This window comes from Bombus vosnesenskii, unplaced genomic scaffold (genome assembly GCF_011952255.1).
Source record: "Bombus vosnesenskii isolate JDL3184/JDL3185 unplaced genomic scaffold, Bvos_JDL3184-5_v1.1 scf7180000013273, whole genome shotgun sequence".
Classification (NCBI taxonomy): Eukaryota; Metazoa; Arthropoda; class Insecta; order Hymenoptera; family Apidae; genus Bombus; species Bombus vosnesenskii.
In genome coordinates this window covers 4,474,737-4,480,683 of record NW_022882931.1, presented here as the reverse complement: position 1 = coordinate 4,480,683, position 5,947 = coordinate 4,474,737, and the positions used below count along the sequence as shown (strand labels likewise).

The window sequence follows — 5,947 nt, the reverse complement described above, 5'->3', positions numbered from 1 at the left end:
TTGTTTTAATTTTTAAAGATGCATTGAAGTGAAGAATGTGTACAATACGTAGGAATAAAACCATTAGAATATGCTATTAACACGACTAAAACGACCGAGGGTTACAAATTTGTCACTTTAACATCATAGAAGTTTAAAACCAAAAATCTAAGCGAAATTTCAGAATCACGTCACTTTTTCACGAAGTTTTATTTTAAATGGAAAATGTCCTAAATATTTAACTTAACAAATGATCGCGTAATTTATCAGAGGCATCGATACGTATCTCGAGACTTTTTCAGATTTGTTAAAAGCAAAGTTTGCAACAATAATCGGCGTATAAGTAAAATAATTCAGACAATGATTAAAAAATTTGAAATTTTTTATTTTGAATTTAAAAAAGATTCGATGTCATAAAGATTCGCTTTCCACAGTATAGTGGACTTTAATCTTCCCTGATACTTACATTTATTTATTATTGTTTAGTCCGTGCCTTTCGGCTTTGGACGAACTTTCGGTTTTACATCTCTTACATCCAATTCCCTTCTTACATGTCTACCTCCCCTCTTTTCCACTCTATTCTATTACACTACCTTGCTTATTCTACCTCTAAAAACTAGGCATTAGGAACTATAAATTATCAATTAATGACTAAAAACTACTGCCACTTTGGTCCTTAGCTTCCTTGTTGTGCCTCCTTCTTGTCGTTTGCCCTTCTCTTCTCTATTATTGCTTTCAGTTCTGCTAAACCTCCTCCAGTCTCGTTCAGCGTTTTTCCTATGTCTTTTGGTCCTCCCGTTGTTTCACATTCTTTTATTACATGTCTTAGGTCTTCTCCTTCCCTTCTGCATAGTCTGCATCTTTTTTCCCCCTCTTCTTTCCAGTATTCCCTTGCTTTGGTCTCGTTTCCGCATCTGAATCTTGCCAGTATTCTTCTGTCCTTCCACTTCATCCTCCATTCTAAGTACTTTGGTAATTTCTCTTTGGCTATGTTTCTGTAGTGTATGTTGTACTTGGATTCCCTTATCCTTTTCCCCCTCTCTTCTGTTTCTCCCTTTCTTCTTGCTTCTATAATTTGGTCTGCTGTCATCCTTTCTTGCTTCTCTTTTGTTTCTATCTGCGTCCGCCCCTTTTCTTACCTCTTCTAGTCCCTTCTTTCTCTTTCTTGCTCTTTTCCCTTCCTGACCATTCCCCCATTCTCTCTCTCTTTCCTTTATGCACTCCTTTACTAATTGCTTTTTTGATTCTAGGGCTTTCTCTTCGTACCTCGCTGCTCTTTTTAGTGCTTTTTCTTTCATTTCTATTAATTTGCATTCCTCTATCAGTACGTAGTTTGGTGTTGTCATATCTAAGCCTCCCTGATACTTATAATCAATTACTAATATTCTAATATGCACGCAGATTTTTCTACGGTCTATTGACTATGACGAAACTCGCACGAACGCTAATCACCGGTGATTCCATAGGAACTTGACAATCGTGTCACCAGCTTGTTCGTGTCGATCGGGTTACTTGTTGCACGAGACAGGAATTGTTATTGGTTTGATCACTCATGGTGCGCGTGCTAAGTCAACGCGGCATATCCGCCGCGTCGGCTCGGCTCAAACTCGATGACCACTGCTCTTGTTTGTCGTCCCTTTGATCGTTGGCCGTGTTGTCCGCACGTCGAGTGTCAGGACACTTTTACATTGCACCGCTTGTATTCCCGCTCGTGGGTGTCTATGAGATAAGCGACAAGTCGGGGGAACACGAGGAAGCGCGTGATTTCCATCGCGAAAATAGGATAATGGATGATTTGATGACTTATTGGCCTGTATACTAACATCCTATTCTTTATATTTCTTCCTTAAATCATTGGCCACTTATAACTATTTTTTGAATATCTATCGTTTAAAAATCACTTGGAAAGTAGCTGGTCTAATGAAAATCGTATGGAAGTTGTGATCGTGCTTTATTGTAATTTAAAAGTAAAAATATCTCGCTTTTTTTAATATTTAAAAATGTATTTCTGTGTGTTCTTTTCCATTGCTTATGAATTCGCACGAACGTTCGGACAAACTCAACATAGCGAACTTGAAAGTCAATGAGTTAGCCAAGCATAAATCGCAAGCACCATGAGAACCGATCGTTCGAACATGTAAATATTATGAATCAGAAAAGTGAAGAGAAAAACTTGATATTCTCCGTATTCTTGATATTCTACCGTATTGACTTATTAATGCCAAATGACCTACGTTGTTTTTTATTTATATGATTCTTCTATCGCTTTTTGAAACGAAAGATTCCGATAGCATTCGATGTGCGATTAACCAACCCTTATCGAGCGAAATTCCCTGCAAGTGTTTTACAAATTATTCTTCGTCATCTTTTCGCTATGATATCATGCACATATACAGTCTGTCGCAAAGACATTGCAACATTCAACGTTTGTGTTGGCGTTAGACAAAACTGTGAATTAACTATCATTCATGCAAATCCACATTCTTGTGAACGTAGACGAGTAAATGGAGTTTAAGCAGAAATATGTTTTATCCATTAAACATTGTAACAGGTATTTCTGTACTTTTGCACATTTTGTACATTTTCGCATCTTTAAATTTCTATTTCTAGTTTCGAATCACTAGCCCAACATTCGAAAACTTGATCCTTTTAGAAACGTCACCAGAAGATGCCATAACTTAATCTTTCAACTCCAGAAGCTCTGCCTATCGCTATGTATGTATCACCAATTCGAAACAATTACCTTCCATTATTTATTCACCCGGAATCGACGTTGATTTCTCGACCAGAACCCACCCCTTGGAACGCATTGTCCCTGGCCGTTGTGTAAGGACACGGTTCGCGTGTACGAACAGCGGCCGTACGCCGGTTCGTGGGTGTCGATGAGATAAGCAAGAGAAGCGAGAGCAGCGCGAGGAGACGCGAGAAAATGGAGCAACGCGGGCGCAGTCGGTAGGAACAAGAGGCGGTGGAACGTTTCAGCGATTCGAATCGTCGCACGGCCTCGGTTCCCCGAGGAGTCGCCACGTTTATCGCCAAGCGAATCGACCTCTCTGTCGCGCTTAACGATCGAATAAATTTATAACGCGAGGGGGCGAACATGCAGGCGATTTCGACTAATACGTCCTGTATAAACGTCGGCTCGGGACATTCGTCGATAATGAACGACGAGAATATCGCGTCTGCTCTCGACGAATGATGGCGCGATAAATAAGTAACAGTAAACGATTAGCTGCTTTATTTGAGTCTTCAAAGTTGACATATATATTTGTGTTTATGTTTAGCTTAATGCGACGGTGTATTAAATCATTACGTCTCTAGTGACAACTGTTTGGCAGTACGAACTTGGTTTCCATTTAAAAGTTTATCCTTGAAAAGTTTAATCGCGATTTTTAATACATAACCAAGTATGTATTTGTGAAAAAAATATTTTGGGAAAATTTCTAAAATGAATTAGGTCCAAATTAAATATTAAATTTTGTTTCATTCAATGGTACGTTCGTATAGTTATAGAAATTTGATACTACGAAAACAAAATGTAGGATGTCATAAAGAGCCGCATAATCGGAAAAAAGGAGTACTTGGCAATTAATTTAAATACAACGCACCATTGTCTTGCCACCAACACGTTTCAACGAACTATCATCTCACTCTTCTCAAATTCCCTCGAATCATCAGACTCGGCGCTTGATGATTCAGCTGTCTGCCTTCGCCGCTGAATCCGCGCGGTGGAACCGTTTCGTTTCAAGACAACCACTCGCCCAATCGCGTCCTTTAAATTTTACCACGAAATTTAGTCCACGAATGCTGTCACCTTTATTACGAAATAATCCGAAAGAACGATCGCGGAACCAGCTCGACGAATAAAGTGTTACAACGAACGAGCTGTTTACGAGGACAAGTACAAGGGTCCTTCATCAAAAATCATGCCCCTCCGCGTTGCCATACCGGTCTCGGGCCATGGTTTATCGTTTCTCAATCGATTCGCCCGATTTCGTGGCGCTTTGATAACCTGATTTAGTGCCGGTGACACATCGACGAACGAAACGGAAAATCGATCGACCGGAATGTCCAGTTGCACCTTTGCCTCGTAAACCAACTGACAAATCTCGAATTCTGCGTATTCTAAACATAGACTACGGTGTTTACTATTGATTGTATCGGACAGTCCAATGACCGATGAGCGTTGGAAAACAAAATAATCAGGTATAGAGATTAAAAATAGATAAAATTAAAACTCTCGAAACGACTACCTGTGTATGTACTCAATGAGCAATACATAATACTATTTACTATAAAATGATCTCACTCCTTGTACTACCGTTTTCAGGACGCGAAGTATTTACTAATCATTAAACTGCAAATGAATAGGAGTGGGAAATTTAAAGTAGAAAAATCCATAAAATGTATGTGACATGCAAAAATGTAGGAATACATACGAAATATAATAGCATTTGTTGCATTATTTCGTAGGTAAAATAATTCTTTACCTATGTCTTATTTTCTTTATTTACATATTTTACATCGATGTCTACAGTTTAACTACACAGTAGTTTCCGAGTAAATTTAACGATTTTATAAAACGACCGTTAGAATGTTTCTTTCAACGGAATTGTAAAAATAACCAATTCACGATTTTTCATAGAAACTTCGTAGAGGTAGAACGCCGCATTCTTGGGATGCCAAAGATCTTTTACAAAATTTTCACAAAATCTTTGGCATTCTATAGCCATTTCCAAATATTTCCCCCTTGAATTTTGTCCGATCTCTGTAATTCATTTCTGAGAATTTTTCAACCATACTATCCATTCTAACCGCAAAATCAACTATCGCGTGTAAAAATCCTCTAACGTGTTTCGATACCGCTGCAAAAGTGGCGAGAGCGACGTTCGTCGTGGATTCTGTTCCACATACGAGAAATAACAAAACCGCTATCGCTTGGATGATCTCGTGAGCGGTCGCGTGGCGGGATCATTAATGGAAGCAGGCAGAATCCTCCCTCTCTCGAGCGCAAAAATGCTCGGCTACGTTCGTGAATCCCGCTCTAGGGAAGGAGGGGAGGGTGGTCGCGCACACAATCACGCTTGTCCCTCGCTGCACGCACGTGCGTGTGTGGGTTCCAGCACGCGTGGGCGATGCTTTGGCACGCGACACGACCGTTACACGTTCGAAACGCGCTGGCGGGGCGGCGAGAAAGGGACGAGGGGTGAAATTCAGAAAGGGGAACCAGGCAGATCGCTGCGTATATACCAATACAGAGAGCTCCTTGCTCGTCTGTGAGCACGTGAAAAGGCGGCTGGCATGTAGGAAAAAAAAAAGAAACGGCACAGCAGCCAATGCGACACTCGAGAACGCGCACTTCTATGCACTTCTATGTATATATACAGAAAAACGTACACATTTGTGAGGCAACTTATTCGATGAAGGAAGGTAGAACGAGAGGGGGAGATTCAGGTAGACTGAACGGAAATTCGAATAGAAAAATGTGAGACCAGCAACGGAGCAAAGATAGGGAGGGTGCAAACGTACCCCTGTACGAACATTGCCACATAAGTACATTGAACAAGTAGGAAAGAGAAGAAAACACGTTTGCGTTGAATCGGTGGTGCATGTGCACTGATGATAGCGCAGAGGTGACGGGTCGTTGGGCCAGTCGAGCGGTGAGGGGCGGCAAATGCGGTGGAGGGGCGGGTGAGCGTTACGCTGGGGCCCCAGCATCTGCTCTCTGTACAACAACGCAACGTAACAGAGCGCGAACAGAGAAAAAGAACGAGAGGGACAAGGACACAGTGGGCGTTGTGTACCCCCTCCTGGTTCAAGGGGGACAAGAACGATACGTACGAAAAAGGGGAAAAGAGGATGGAAGAATGGAGGAAGGAAAAGGAAGGGTGAGGGAGTGAGAAAGCAGCAACAGGCGAGGAGAGCGTAGCAGGATAATCGCGTCGCACTCGTGAACATCCTGCACCTC

The 5,947-nt window shown here is 41.3% G+C and overlaps 1 pseudogene; it reads right to left on the bottom strand.

The window, feature by feature from the left end:
* Positions 1-655: 655 nt before the first annotated feature.
* LOC117231742 lies at positions 656-1,325 on the bottom strand (annotated as a pseudogene).
* Positions 1,326-5,947: the final 4,622 nt, after the last annotated feature.